Below are 16260 nucleotides of genomic sequence, written 5' to 3'. Positions count from 1 at the left end.
TGCTGAAATCTTGACTGGAGCTCCGAGGTAACGGTACTGAGAGCAAAGGGGGATGACGCTGCCACCAACGGTGAAGTTGCAGTGCAACAGGGAGAACTTTTCCTGATACCCTGTGCCCTGCGTGGCATCGGTTGCTTTATAGTGTGAGTGTGGATTGGTGGGTGTGGTGCGCGAATAGGTGAGTGTGTGAGAGTATCATTTGCTTTAGCTGACAACTGTAATTAATTATCTCCATCTTATGGTGGCTGAGTCACGAACTGGAGTGTCGGAGAGATGCAAGACAACCAGCCAGGCGAGGGGAAAAAAGGCGCCGTGAAGTTGTGGTGTTTGCAACTCACAAGCTCTCCACTGAAATAGCAAATAGCGACTTTATTTGACGGGAGGAAAAAAGTTATAGTATTGCTTTTATAATGCTATTTCTTGAAAGGGTGGATGTGATGTTGGAAAGGAAGATGGCGGACAGACGTTCCTTGATTTTTATTTGATACCTTGCGTAGTTTAACTTCGTATTTTTCATATTCCTTTCAGTGCAATTTCTACGCTTTAATTAGGTCAAAGCTGGCTGAACATCAGCTCGACACTCAATGCAGTAAATATGCACACATAAAAAAACATTCAGTAAGGCTGTACTAAGGTAGAATATAACAACCGTGCTGATAATCCGTTTTCTTTGCAGGTAAGTGTGCCGTCACCTGTGTTCACGGAGGTCAAGGTAAGAAGCCACTGACCCACCACTCCTGCCCGCCACTCCGTCTGCTCGCCTTCACTTGGGTTCGGTGGAGGTGCTTCATCGCCTTCGTTAAGACCTTGATTCGAGCGGAAAAGCTTTGGTCTTCCGTGAGTCCATAGTAATTGCGACCCGTCTGTATTGACTAGCAGTACTTGGTTTAATTTCGAGTAATACGGCGAGGTCTGAGGTCTGTAAGGATACCTAGCGGGCAGCTCAGCAGCCTATTCACGACCAGGCAGGCAGACAGAACAACACTTCTTTAAGTCAGGCCGCAGCAGTCACTGCCTCCTCCGGTCAGGGTCCATAAATGTTTGTAACGAGTGATCACTGGAGGCTGATAGGCGTTAGCAGAGTTGTAATCTGTGATGCGTAGGGACTGGCGGAGTTCCGGTACAAACCAATGGGAAAATAAGCACGCTAGGTATCAGAGTCAACAGAGTCTGAGGTGAGGTGAGGAGGGAAGGTGTGCACGTTGTGGTTGCCGGCAGAGAGAGAGAGAGAGAGAGAGAGAGAGAGAGAGAGAGAGAGAATGGTGAGGGAAGGAGAGAATTACCAATATGACGTGTGGGGAAGTCTGAGAGTGTTGGAAGATAAAATTAACTAGAAACTACTGCGATGATGGTGATTTGCTCCGAACGAGACCAAGACGACTTTACATAAGGAAAATTGCGGCCTTTTGATGTGGAAAACTGCCAACTAGAATGTGGCGGGCGGGAGAGACGTGTGAGTGTTTTTTTTTTTTTTTTTTTTTTTTTTTTTTTTTTTTTTTTTTATGTAAGAAGGACACTGGCCAAGGGCAACAAAAATCTACAAAAAAAAAATGCCCACTGAAATGTCAGTCCCGTAAAAGGGTCAAAGCAGTGGTCAAAAATTGGTGGATAAGTGTCTTGAAACCTCCCTCTTGAAGGAATTCAAGTCATAGGAAGGTGGAAATACAGAAGCAGGCAGGGAGTTCCAGAGTTTACCAGAGAAAGGGATGAATGATTGAGAATACTGGTTAACTCTTGCGTTAGAGAGGTGGACAGAATAGGGGTGAGAGAAAGAAGAAAGTCTTGTGCAGCGAGGCCGCGGAAGGAGGGGAGGCATGCAGTTAGCAAGATCAGAAGAGCAGTTAGCATGAAAATAGCGGTAGAAGACAGCTAGATATGCAACATTGCGGCGGTGAGAGAGAGACTGAAGACAGTCAGTTAGAGGAAAGGAGTTGATGAGACGAAAAGCTTTTGATTCCACCCTATCTAGAAGAGCAGTATGAGTGGAACCCCCCTAGACATGTGAAGCATACTCCATACATGGACGGATAAGGCCCTTGTACAGAGTTAGCAGCTGGGGGGGTGAGAAAAACTGGCGGAGACGTCTCAGAACACCTAACTTCATAGAAGCTGTTTTAGCTAGAGATGAAATGTGAAGTTTCCAGTTCAGATTATAAGTGTAGGACAGGCCGAGGATGTTCAGTGTAGAAGAGGGGGACAGTTGAGTGTCATTGAAGAAGAGGAGATAGTTGTCTGGAAGGTTATGTCGAGTTGATAGATGGAGGAATTGAGTTTTTGAGGCATTGAACAATACCAATTTTGCTCTGCCCTAATCAGAAATTTTAGAAAGATCAGAAGTCAAGCGTTCTGTGGCTTCCTTGCGTGAAAAGTTTACCTCCTGAAGGGTTGGACGTCTATGAAAAGACGTGGAAAAGTGCAGGGTGGTATCATCAGCGTAGGAGTGGATAGGACAAGAAGTTTGGTTTAGAAGATCATTAATGCATAATAAGAAGAGAGTGGGTGACAGGACAGAACCCTGAGGACCATCACTGTTAATAGATTTAGGAGAAGAACAGTGACCGTCTACCACAGCAGCAATAGAACGGTCAGAAAGGAAACTTGAGATGAAGTTACAGAGAGAAGGATAGAAGCCGTAGGAGGGTAGTTTGGAAATAAAAGCTTTGTGCCAGACTCTATCAAAAGCTTTTGATATGTCCAAGGCAACAGCAAAAGTTTCACCAAAGTCTCTAAAAGAGGATGACCAAGACTCAGTAAGTAAAGCCAGAAGATCACCAGTAGAGCGGCCTTGACGGAACCCATACTGGTGATCAGATAGAAGGTTGTGAAGTGATAGATGTTTAAGAATCTTCCTGTTGAGGATAGATTAAAAAATTTAGATAGTCAGGAAATTAAAGCAATAAGAAGGTAGTTTCAGGGATTAGAATGGTCACCCCTTTTAGGAACAGGTTGAATGTAGGCAAACTTCCAGCAAGAAGGAAAGGTAGATGTTGACAGACAGAGCTGAAAGAGTTTGACTAGGCAAGGTGCAAGCACGAAGGCACAGTTTCGGAGAACAATAGGAGGGACCCCATCAGGTCCATAAGCCTTCCGAGGATTTAGGCCAGCGAGGGCATGGAAAACATCATTGCGAAGAATTTTAATAGGTGGCATGAAATAGTCAGAGGGTGGAGGAGAGGGAGGAACAAGCCCAGAATCGTCCAAGGTATAGTTTTTAGCAAAGGTTTGAGCGAAGAGTTCAGCTTTAGAAATAGATGTGATAGCAGTGGTGCCATCTGGTTGAAATAGAGGAGGGAAAGAAGAAGAAGCAAAGTTATTGGATATATTTTTGGCTAGATGCCAGAAGTCACGAGGGGAGTTAGATCTTGAAAGGTTTTGACACTTTCTGTTAATGAAGGAGTTTTTGGCTAGTTGGAGAACAGACTTGGCATGGTTCCAGGCAGAAATATAAAGTGCATGAGATTCTGGTGATGGAAGGCTTAAGTACCTTTTGTGGGCCACCTCTCTATCATGTATAGCACGAGAACAAGCTGTGTTAAACCAAGGTTTAGAAGGTTTAGGAGTGAGGAATGTACGCCTCCATGCCAGACACTATCATCTCTGTTATGCGCTCAGCACACAAAGACGGGTCTCTGACACGGAAGCAGTAGTCATTCTAAGGGAAATCAGCAAAATACCTCCTCAGGTCCCCCAACTAGCAGGTATCTGTTATCTAATACTATGATGAATACACACACAGTGCGGGGAACAGTCGTCCTCTTGGTTGTATGCAAGGGATTACACTTGGGGATTTACCAGGATGAGAGCTCGGGGATTTACTGGGATTAACTCTCCGCGCCTCCCGAGACACGTCTGACGTGTAGGCGTGACTGGCGTGACGTGGCTTTGGAGACGCTGGTGGGCCCCTACAGCCTATGATGTTCATTATGCTGTGGGTATGTTATCAACACTCACGTCACAACAACCGACCATTCGGCGAGAGAAATAACTGAGAGGGCAAGTTCAACGCGTCCCCTCGGCCCTACACTCCCCTCCCACTCTGTTGTGCTGGCGCGCAGGCGCGCCATACACTGCTCATGTATAACAACCAGTTGCTACAAATAATATAACGCTAACAAAATAAAACATAAAATGTCACATTACAGTGTACGTATGTGCGTATCTTTAGCCGTCGTGTAAGGTGTACATATACGGCGGCGACACAGCCACAACGAGATTGTTGCCTCTATGAAGCCACAACGAGCTTGCTGCCTCGATGCAGCTACAACGAGATTGTTGCCTCGATGAAGCCACAACGAGCTTGCTGCCTCGATGCAGCTACAACGAGATTGTTGCCTCGATGAAGCCACAACGAGCTTGCTGACTCGATGAATCTACAACGATATTGTTGCCTCGATGAAGCCACAACGAGCTTGCTGACTCGATGAATCTACAACGATATTGTTGCCTCGATGAAGCCACAACGAGCTTGCTGCCTCGATGCAGCTACAACGACATTGTTGCCTCGATGAAGCCACAACGAGCTTGCTGCCTCGATGCAGCTACAACGACATTGTTGCCTCGATGCAGCTACAACGATATTGTTGCCTCGATGAAGCAAAAACGAGCTTGCTGCCTCGTTGCATCTACAACGAGATTATTGACTCGATGCAGCCACAACGAGCTTACTGCCTCTATGAAGCCACAACGAGCATGCTGCCTCGATGTAGCTACAACGACATTGTTACCTCGATGCAGCCACAACGAAGGAGTTGGCTCTATGCAGCCACAACGAGATTGTTGCCTCAATGAAGCCACAACGAGCTTCCTGCCTCAATTCAGCTACAACAACATTGTTGCCACGATGCAGCCACAACGAAGGGGTTGGTTCGATGTAGCCAAAACGAGATTGTTGCCTCGATGCAGCCACGACGAGGGGTTGGCTCGATGTAGCCACAACGAGATTGTCGCCTCAATGCAGCCACAACGAGCTTGCTCCTTCGATGTAGCTGCAACGAGATTGTTGCCTCGATGCAGCCACAACGGAGGGTTTGGCTCGATGCAGACACAACGAGATTAGTGCCTCAATGCAGCCACAACGAGCTTGCTCCTTCGATGTAGCTACAACGAGATTGTTGCCTCGATGCAGCCACAACGAGCTTGCTCCTTCGATGTAGCTACAACGAGATTGTTGCCTCGATGCAGCCACAACGAGCTTGCTCCTTCGATGTAGCTACAACGAGATTGTTGCCTCGATGCAGCCACAACGAAGGGGTTGGCTCGATGCAGCCACAACGAGATTGTTGCCTCGATGCAGTCACAACGAGCTTGCTCCCTCCATGTAGCTACAACGAGATTCTTGCCTCGATGCAGCCACAAAAAAGGGTTTGGCTCGATGCAGACACAACGAATGGTTTGGCTCGATGCAGCCACAACGAGCTTGCTCCTTCGATGTAACTACAACGAGATTGTTGCCTCGATGTAACCACAATGAAGGGATTGGCTCGATGCAGCCACAACGAGATTGTTGCCTCGATGCATCCACAACGAAGGGTTTGGCTCGATGCAGCCACAACGAGATTGTTGCCTCGATGCAGCCACAACGAGCTTGCTCCTTCGATGTAACTACAACGAGATTGTTGCCTCGATGCAGACACAACGAAGGGTTTGGCTCGATGCAGCCACAACGAAGGGTTTGGCACGATGCAGCCACAACGAGATTGTTGCCTCGATGCAGCCACAACGAGTTTGCTCCTCCGATATAGCTACAACGAGATTGTTGCCTCGATGCAGTTACAACGAAGGGTTTGGCACGATGCAGCATCAACGAGATTGTTGCCTCGATGCAGCCACAACGAGCTTGCTCCTTCGATGTAGCTACAACGAGATTGTTGCCTCGATGCAGCCACAACGAGCTTGCTCCTTCGAAGTAGCTACAACGAGATTGTTGCCTCGATGCACACACAACGAAGGGGTTGGCAGACACAACGAGATTGTTGCCTCGAGGCAGCCACAAAGAGTTTGCTCCTTCGATGTAGCTACAACGAGATTGTTGCCTCGATGCAGTTACAACGAAGGGTTTGGCTCGATGCAGCCACAACGAGAGTGTTGCCTCGATGCAGCCACAACGAGCTTGCTCCTTCGATGTAGCTACAACGAGATTGTTGCCTCGATGCAGCCACAACGAAGGGCTTGGCTCGATGCAGCCACAACGAGATTGTTGCTTCGATGCAGCCACAACGAGCTTGCTCTTTTGATGTAACTACAACGAGATTGTTGCCTCGATGCAGCCACAACGAGCTTGCTCTTTTGATGTAACTACAACGAGATTGTTGCCTCGATGCAGCCACAACGAAGGGTTTGGCTCGATGCGGCCACAACGAGATTGTTGCCTCGATGCAGCCACAACGAGCTTGCTTCTTCGATATAGCTACAACGAGATTGTTGCCTCGATGCAGACACAACGAAGGGATTTTCTCGATGCAGCCACAACGAGATTGTTGCCTCGATGCAGTCACAACGAGCTTGCTCCTTCGATTTAACTACAACGAGATTGTTGCCTCGATGCAGTTACAACGAAGGGTTTCGCTCGATGCAGCCACAAGGAGATTGTTCCCTCGATGCAGCCACAACGAGCTTGTGCCTTCGATGTAGCTACAACGAGATTGTTGCCTCGATGCAGCCACAACGAGCTTGTGCCTTCGATGTAGCTACAACGAGATTGTTGCCTCGATGCAGCCACAACGAAGGGTTTGGCTCGATGCAGACACAACGAGATTGTTGCCTCGATGCAGTCACAACGAGCCTGCTCGTTCGATGTAGCTACAACGAGATTGTTGCCTCGATGCAGCCACAACGAAGGGCTTGGCTCGATGCAGCCACAACGAGATTGTTGCTTAGATGCAGTTACAACGAAGGGTTTGGCTGATGCAGCCACAACGAGATTGTTGCCTCGATGCAGCCACAACGAGCTTGCTCCTTCGATGTAGCTACAACGAGATTGTTGCCTCGATGCAGCCACAACGAGCTTGCTCCTTTGATGTAACTACAACGTGATTGTTGCCTCGATGCAGCCACAACGAAGGGTTTTTCTCGATGCAGCCACAACGAGATTGTTGCCTCGATGCAGTCACAACGAGCTTGCTCCTTCGATGTAGCTACAACGAGATTGTTGCCTCGATGCAGTCACAACGAGCTTGCTCCTTCGATGTAGCTACAACGAGATTGTTGCCTCGTTGCAGCCACAACGAAGGGTTTGGCTCGATGCAGACACAACGATATTGTTGCCTCGATTTAGCCACAATGAGCTCGCTCCTTCGATGTAGCCAGAACGAGCTTGTTTGCTCGATGCAGCCACAACGAAGGGTTTGGCTCGATGCAGCCACAACGAAGGGTTTGGCTGTATGTAGTCACAACGTGTTGGTTGTATTTATGCAGTAACATGGAGCTTGTTAGCTTATTGTACTGCCTCTACGCCAATAAAGTGTGGCTTGATACTTTCCGTGCAGCTCTCGGGTCCGCCTTGCCTCCTGGACGGGTGCTCGAAGAGAGTGCCCGTGGTGGCTATCGAAGAGACCCCTCTTACCTCCCGTTGGTTAACGGTCTGCTTAAGTAGCTGAAAGAGCTTTGCAGCTCGGTTGTGATGGGTGTCTCTATCACAGCAAGGCCATTGATGGCACAAAGTCCAAATTTGTTTTACGAAAGAAAACAAATTTTTAAACATCTTTCCCACCACTTTGATCGTGTTGTACCAAATGTTAGAAGAAGTAGGTGTAGTCCATTTTCATGGCAATAATTATTGCAGCGATAATTTATAATCTGGATTTTTATAGTCCACGCCTCAGACATTTCTGGATAATTATGAATTGTCCCCATTTAGACAGTGATGCTGTGACCTGTGTAGGAACGAGCGGTGTCCTCGTGTTCTTGGTTTTGTAACAGTCTCTTTGTCTCTGCGGCTGTTGTCGGTGACTCTTTTCTCTGTCTGTTTATTGGATTGTTTATGCGTGTTTCTCTGGGGGTCTACCCTTCTTCCGTTTTGGTGTCCTTGACTGACTGGCTGCCTGTCTCCTGCTCGATGACTGGATGACTCTTTCTGTCCACTTGGTCATCCATTTGTTTCCGCAATTGTCTTCTTTTCTTTCTCTCTCTCTGGTTGGCTGTTTTTTTTTTCTGGGTATTTGTCTGTCTGTTTGCATATCTAGCAGCATATATAAGCAACCCCTAAGATAGTCTTGACGATACATATGACATGAATTCCCAAGTCAGGCCATCATGTCATCATCTCCTGTAATGGAAATTGAAGGAGAACAAACATTTATTGTTTGCCTTGTGTATGGACAAAAAATATAGCGGCAAAGTTTATTTTGATTTATTTTATTTTTTTCATGTGACAGAAAATATCAGTAGATCACACACACACACACACACACACACACACACACACACACACTCACACACACGCATGAGAGAGAGAATCGTCACATCAGTTCCATAACACACACACACGAGAGAGAGAGAGAGAGAGAGAGAGAGAGAGAGAGAGAGAGAGAGAGAGAGAGAGAGAGAGAGAGAGAATCGCCACATCAGTTCCAAAACACTGCTATACTTCGTCAAAATTTATGGCAACTCCCTCCTTTTCCTCCTCCTCCTCCTCCTCCTCCTCCTCCTCTTTGTCGTCCTCCATTTGTATATAGAGTTGGTTGTGAGTTTTTGCATGGTGCAGTGTACATGTTCCCCGGTGCGTTCAAGTGGTAGATGGGGAGGAGCCTTCTGCTGTATTGCCCTTCATGCTTCCTTCTCCTTGTACTGAGAGAGATGGACCGTCAATGGAATGTTACCGTTAATATACATAGGACCAGTTACGTTATTGTCATACTCTTCCTCTTCCTCCTCCTCTTCCTCTTTCTCTTTCTCTTCTTTCTCCTCTTGTTCCTTCTGCATGTGTGAAGGCGTGACCTGACCTCCTCTTCCACCCTTTTTTTCCCTCCTTAGGTGACCTATCTGCCGCAGTGCGTAGCTGTCAGGTCATTCTGTGTGTGTGTGTGTGTGTGTGTGTGTGTGTGTGTGTGTTTTACTCGTATTTGTTTGTTTACTCCTCGTATTTCTTCCTCTTCTTCTTCTTCTTCTTGTTCTTCTTCTTGTTCTTCTTCTTGTTCTTGTTCTTCTTGTTCTTGTTCTTGTTCTTGTTCTTGTTCTTCTTCTTCTTCTTCTTCTTCTTCTTCTTCTTCTTCCTCTTCTTCTTCTTCTTCTTCTTCTTCCTCTTCTTCTTCTTCTTCTTCTTCTTCTTCTTCTTCTTCTTCTTCTTCTTCTTCTCTACGTTCCTTACCTTTATTTTCCTTGTCTTCTCTCTCTCTCTCTCTCTCTCTCTCTCTCTCTCTCTCTCTCTCTCTCTCTCTCTCTCTCTCTCTCTCTCTCTCTCACTGTTGCTCTCTTCCTCCATTCCCTCTCTACCTTTCCACACATATTATCTTTTGTTCCTCTTCTTCTGTTTCCTTATCAATCACCTCTCTTCCTTTCTCTGCTCGACTTATTTTTTCCTTACTTTTCGCGCCTGCGCGCGTACGACTAAACGAATTAACGTAAAAAAAAAGATTGGTGAAAGTAATTGAGTTAGCATTTTTTTTTTTTTATGGTTGTAAGTGTGTGTGTGTGTGTGTGTGTGTGTGTGTGTGTGTGTGTGTGTGTGTGTGTGTGTGTGTATTTATGTACATCATCGAGTGCTGTGTTTGATAGGCATCGCTCCAGTCCTTGCTTGTGTGAGTAACTGCCTGCATTTGTATACCAGTCCGTGATGCTTTGTTTGTCAGAATAATCAGGACTTCGTGTGCGACCTTAAAAAAAATTGTACCTGTTTTGAAATGTGTACTGTACTGGAATGTTACTGGTAATTTTTTGCGCCACTGTAAAGGCACTTGCAATATGGCTACTGGAGTGTAATTTACGTCTTAATGGTGTCGGCACTTTATTTCAAGTACTTTTAAGTGGCTCTACTGAAAGTTATTGGGTGTTATTGGCTGTTTACATGATTCTAGTGATATTAAACAAGGATTCTGCATCGCCAGTAGTAAAAACATACAAGAACCCGACTATTCATCTGTGACCTTGGAAAAATGTTCCTGATGAGAGCCAATAGTTTCAAAGTAGCGGTCATGGTGTGAAGTACGTCATGCTGAAATTATAACGCTATTTATGATCGAAATTAGACGTTATTTATCATTATTTCGTTTTGTTCTAGGATGTTTGAGAGTCGTTGTCGTTAAGTGGCGGAAATTAAGAGAACGTGATTTTCTTTGCATGCTTGATTGGGAGATCCTTTTGTTACGAAAGATACAAGCGTTGCACTGTGTATAGACGTCCCCCTGCTGTGTGTTTGTGTGCTGTGTACGTATGCTGATCAGAAGATATTGTGGAACCACTATAACACACACACACACACACACACATACACACATATAGACACACACAGACACACACACACAAACACACACACACACACACACACACACACACACACACACACACACACACAGACACACACACACACACACACACACACACACACACACACACACACACACACACACACACACACACATACATACACACGCACACACACACACACACATAGACACACACACACACACACACACACACACACACACACACACACACACACACACACACACACACACACGGAGTCAGGGTCATAAGTGAAGTAATCTCCTGCACTTCCATTACGTTTCGTCCTTTCCCTCTATGTTAAGTCCTCTGATCTGCTGTCCTTACTGAACTTAATAACCGACAGACTCTAGATCATGAGACATTTAACTGATGAAAACACAGAACAATGGAAGTAAGAATTGCGGAAGCTACTCAACTTTTGGTCCCGACAATGCGTAGACAAATATCCATACACACATGTACAGTGCCCCCGCCAAGGCCAAAATAAAAAAAAAACAGACGCGAATATAATAACATTAGCACGAGGATTATGCGTCTGATTAGTGGAACCCAAGCTTATTAACCTTGATTTGCATAATGGGAATGATTACACCTGGATTACATGTCGCTCCATTAGGCGGCAAGGTAAACAGGTGACGCGTTTCATAGTCACCGCCGGCTAATGAATCATGACTTTTTCTATCCGTTGCTGGAAAAGAGAATCATTTGCTGCGAGTTTTGCGGAGGCTTGCAATGGCTGGGAATAATGTATTGATGTTCCCCGCTGCTGTGTGCGGCTATGTGCAGGCGTCTGAATGCGCAGCTATTGTTGATGTGGGAAGTGTTGATACATTCACCGCTGCCCTTGTCACCAGCACCAGAACTGCTAGTACCATCACCATCACCGCCCTCTTTATCACCACTGCATCACCACCGTCACCATCTGCATCATCACCACTACCACCTGTTTTGTCATCATCAGCGTCTCCACCATTACCGTCGTCTCTCTCACCACTGCCACCACATCCCCACCATCAGCACAGCCATCACCACCGCCTCCACTCACATTAACAGCACGGCAAATTATTCTAATGCTGCCATCACTAATATTATTACCACAGCCACCATCACCACCACTGGCACTAAACAAACCAATAATTTTGTAAAACAAACCAAAAATTTTGTTACCACCTCTACTACTACTACTACTACTACTACTACTACTACTACTGACGCCGCCGCTGTTGCTGCTGTTGCTGCTGCTGCATTGTATTAAGCCAACACTGGCAATAATACCTTTGTAGTCACAACTAACACTCGTACGGGCAACACACAGCCATTACTAACACCACCATCACCACCACCACGACTACCACTACCACCACCACCACCGTCATCAGCAGTACTAGAAATATTAAATTAACAGTAATAATAGCACTAAAGTCGCAATCATCACCACCACCACCGATACTTGCGTCACCACCACCACCACCACCATTACCATTACTGCTACTACAACCACCACCACCACCACCGATACTTGCGTCACCACCACCACCATCACCATTACCATTACTGCTACTACAACCACCACCACCACCACCGATACTTGCGTCACCACCACCACCACCACCATTACCATTACTGCTACTGCAACTACCACCACCACCACCACTACTACTATTATATTCACATTGACCATGGGCGAATTTCAATCTATCATGACTGTGTGTGTGTGTGTGTGTGTGTGTGTGTGTGTATGTGTTAGTAATGGAAACAGTTTCGTTATTTTAGAAATATATGTTCACAATTAACATAGCCTTTCGGGAATATAGAAATACATTTTCCATTACAAACACCTTATTTCTTCTCTCTCACACACACACACACACACACACACACACACACACACACACACACACACACACACACACACACACAGTGAAGATTGAAATGCGGGCGCGACTGAATAGACTCGTGGTTCCCTGATTACATTTTCACAGAGCAGGATGTTGTGTGTATGAAAAGTTAAAATCCTCTACTTTTTTTACTCATCGCCGGATATTTATTTTTTTTACCTGGATCCATTCTTAACATTTTCTAATAATCCGCATCAGTTCGAAAAAAGTTGAAAATAAAAAATCCAGTTGATGTGTTGCTTTCTTTTCTCTCTGAGTTATTTGCTTAATGCCGCCTGAATGTTATTTCTCCTTTAGGTTTTTTTCCCATTTTCTTCCTCACTCGGTTTCGTTTCGTGTGTTCAGGTTAATTCGATTTGCCTGAAAGGTGGGAGGGATTGGCTGTGTGTGTGTGTGTGTGTGTGTGTGTGTGTGTGTGTGTGTGTGTGTGTGTGTGTGTGTGTGTGTGTGTGTTTCTCTATTTATCCTCCTTTTCCTCTTTATACTGTGTGCCTTTTTCCTCCTTTCTCTTCGTTTCTGTAGGGCTCTCAGCCTAGGCTCCTAGCCCAGTACCTCCTCCCTTCCTTGCCCGACTGAAGAAAACGGGAGTGAATGAAAAACGGGCATAAAACTCAACTAAAACCAAAACGGATTGTGGTGGAACCGAACGAGACTTTAGATGACCAGAGAGAGAGAGAGAGAGAGAGAGAGAGAGAGAGAGAGAGAGAGAGAGAGAGAGAGAGAAATTGTATTGTCATCCATTTCCTAGGGCAACTATTTCAAAGTAATTGCTCTTGTACAGCCATACAGAGATACATAATTAATTACATAAATGATAATAAATTATTGTAACGCTAATACAGTATGCATCAATATCTAATTATGCAATCTATTGTAGAATATGAGACTAGGGTATGATAGAGAGAGAGAGAGGAGAGAGAGAGAGAGAGAGAGAGAGAGAGAGAGAGAGAGAGAGGGAGAGAGAGAGAGAGAGGGAAAATTTACTTAATCCGCCAAAAAATAATGACTGGCCACTGCCTCCGCCCTAACACGTAAGGCAATGTAGCGCTGATCCAATAAACACACACACACACACACACACACACACACACACACACACACACACTAGTAAAAGATAAATGACACTCGGCCCGCTGGAAATAAAGCTCGCGTATTGGTCGAGGCCTCCGTGTCATGGACCAATCCCCGCTCGCCAGAAAAGTCCATATAGACGAATGAGCATCGAGTTTCCCCCTCTCGTCTGATTGGCTGGCTCCCATCACGGTAAGGGCCTGTGGTGGGGAGGGGGGTGTGAGGGGGATGGGTAAGGGGCAGGACTCGTTTGGAAGGAAGGATGTTGAAGGAGATAAATGTTACTTCATAAATTTTCGCCTCTGATAAAATGAGCAAGGAAGGCGACATTTTTTGGTGTGTAGTTTTTTTTATTGATTTTTTTTATCTTTTTTTTATGTTTCTCCTCCTCCTCCTCGCCTTTTTTATTTTTTTTTTAGCTTGGTCTCTTTCTTCTTCGTGTTTGTTGTTGTTGTTGTTGTTGTATATATATATATATATATATATATATATATATATATATATATATATATATATATATATATATATATATATATATATATATATATTTTTTTTTATTTTTTTTTTTTTTTTTTTAATCGTCAAATTTTTCTAGCAATAATATTTGGCGGCATATTTTGGCGTATTATTTTCGCGTCCACCTTCGCTAAGATTTTTTTTCCCTTCGAAGCAAAGATTTCACTTCGCTAATTAAAGTTAGGTTACCTGGGCAAGTTTTTCCTGCCACTAAAAAAAAACAAAAAAAAAACATGAAATTGTAGAGAGAGAGAGAGAGAGAGAGAGAGAGAGAGAGAGAGAGAGAGAGAGAGAGAGAGAGAGAGAGAGAGAGAGAAGGTGGGGGAGGGAGGGAGGGAGGGAGGGACAGACAGAAAGACAGACAGGGGAAGAACCACACCCAAAGAAAATCCACCCAGACATCACATATCAAAATAAATTACAGATAATAGAACAACAACAGCAACAACAGCAACAACAACAACAACAACAACAACAACAACAACAACAACAACAACAACAAATAAAAATGCAGTATATCCAGAGGTGAGCCCATCAGTTATCCCTGCACCCTCCATATATTCAGCATTCCTGTGTCCCGTGAGCGTCGGCGTGGCAGATGAAGAAAAATATTCAGTGTGTGCCAGCTTTTCTGTCCTCGGCATTTACTGCAGAAATAAACATTAATGTGAAATATTCAAACCGCAGACACGTAAATCTTAGCGCACACTGGCAAGGCGGCGAACGTCGAAAGGCAGTTCACGCAGGGAAAGGGCAAGTGTGAAAGCCAATAAAAGTGACGAATGCAGGATGGAGGAAGAGAGAGAGAGAGAGAGAGAGAGAGAGAGAGAGAGAGAGAGAGAGAGAGAGAGAGAGAGAGAGAGAGAGAGAGAGAGAGAGAGAGAGGAAGTGTTAGAGAGCAAAGTGAGGAATCTATGCTAAAGTAGGAAAGGGAGGAGGAGGAGGAGGAGGAGGAGGAGGAGGAGCGATAGAAGTGAGGAGTATATGAAGGAATAAATGAGTAGAGGGAAAAAAGAGTGAGAGAGGAAGGTGAAGAGTCTATGCTTAAGGAGAAAAGGAATGAAGAGGAGGAGGAGCAGGAGATATTTGAGGAATGAAGAGAGGAGAAAGAAGACGAAAAGATGAAGTTGGGAATCTATACTTAAGGAGGAACGTAATGAGAGGAGGAGGAGGAGGTGGAGGAGGAGTAGGAGGAAGAGGACGTTTGTTGGAAGTGGTAACAGACAATAGAGGAAGAAGAGAACAAGGTGAGGAATTTATAATGGAAGAGGAGGAGAATGGGGCTAAAAGAAGATAAGAGATAGGCGTAACGGCAAAGATTAATGAGAGAGAGAGAGAGAGAGAGAGAGAGAGAGAGAGAGAGAGAGAGAGAGAGAGAGAGAGAGAGAGAGAGAGAGAGAGAGAAGTGGGGGGGGAAAGCGGTGCAACACAAGATGGATAAGTGAAAATGGTGTTAGGTGTTAAGAAAGGAAGCCTCAGATATGGGAAGGAAGCGTGTGTGGGACAACACGAGATGAATGCACCAAAGTGATGCCTGATTAATAATGAGACAAAACTAGAGGCACGAGATAACAAACTGAAAGATCCTCAATATCCTCACGTAAATTACTGACAAAAAAAAAAAAAAAAATCGATCTACGAAATCACAAACTTGGAAAAAAAAAACTTTGTACAAAATCACTGCAACTAAGTGATACCTGCTGAACAGTGAAAGAAAACGAGATACACGAGATAACAAATAAAAGAAAATAAAACCCTCCACATTATCACGTAAATAAAAAAATAAATGATAAATAAAATAAATAAATAAATGAGATACACGGTGTGACAAAGTTGTCTTCAGTGGGAAGGCTTGAGGTGGTGCGGTTTTTCGCGTATAAAGTTTTTGATGCACTCATTTTTATTTGTTCTCATTCGTTGAAAAGCTGCTCATGCACTTCATCCTCTTTGACTTCTGATTGAAAAGCATTTGGTGTTGTAAGTTCTGGAGTGGAAAGCTTTTAGTGGAGCAGTGCCTCGGCTCAAAGATTTTGGTGCGCATCCTTTGGTGCAAATAATGTTCTTCCTTTGTCGATCACCTTCTTGCTTCAGTTTTGTTCTGCTGAAAACTTTATTCATTCCTTCATTTTCTTCGCCTGAAAACTGTGGTCCACTTATCAGTTCTAAGTGTGGCCGACAGCCTTTCATGAACAATTGTTTCTAACGTGGAAAAGCTTACGGCATCAGTTGAAAAGCTTCACGAGCACTCACTCTTCGGGTTTCGTCTGGTGAATAACTCTCGGTTCATTTAGTCATTTTGTCTGGCCTCAGTGTTCAGTCCTGCTAGGCCTCCCCC

The 16260-nt window shown here is 44.9% G+C and overlaps 1 long non-coding RNA gene across 3 annotated transcripts in view; it reads left to right on the top strand.

Moving 5' to 3' along the window:
- LOC135091529 (uncharacterized) overlaps positions 1 to 16260 on the top strand; it is a 102477-nt gene that overhangs the window by 73441 nt on the left and 12776 nt on the right. The window contains exon 1 of one of the 3 annotated variants that reach the window (XR_010262551.1): positions 686 to 837. The exons of the other annotated variants lie outside the window; for them this stretch is intronic. This is a non-coding gene — a long non-coding RNA (uncharacterized LOC135091529). Of the gene's footprint in view, positions 1 to 685; positions 838 to 16260 lie in introns of those variants that run through there. 3 annotated transcript variants of the gene reach the window in all.

This window comes from Scylla paramamosain, chromosome 37 (genome assembly GCF_035594125.1).
Source record: "Scylla paramamosain isolate STU-SP2022 chromosome 37, ASM3559412v1, whole genome shotgun sequence".
NCBI classification, from domain to species: Eukaryota; Metazoa; Arthropoda; class Malacostraca; order Decapoda; family Portunidae; genus Scylla; species Scylla paramamosain.
Note: the sequence above shows the minus strand (reverse complement) of the source record. Positions and strands in the feature narration are given on the sequence as shown.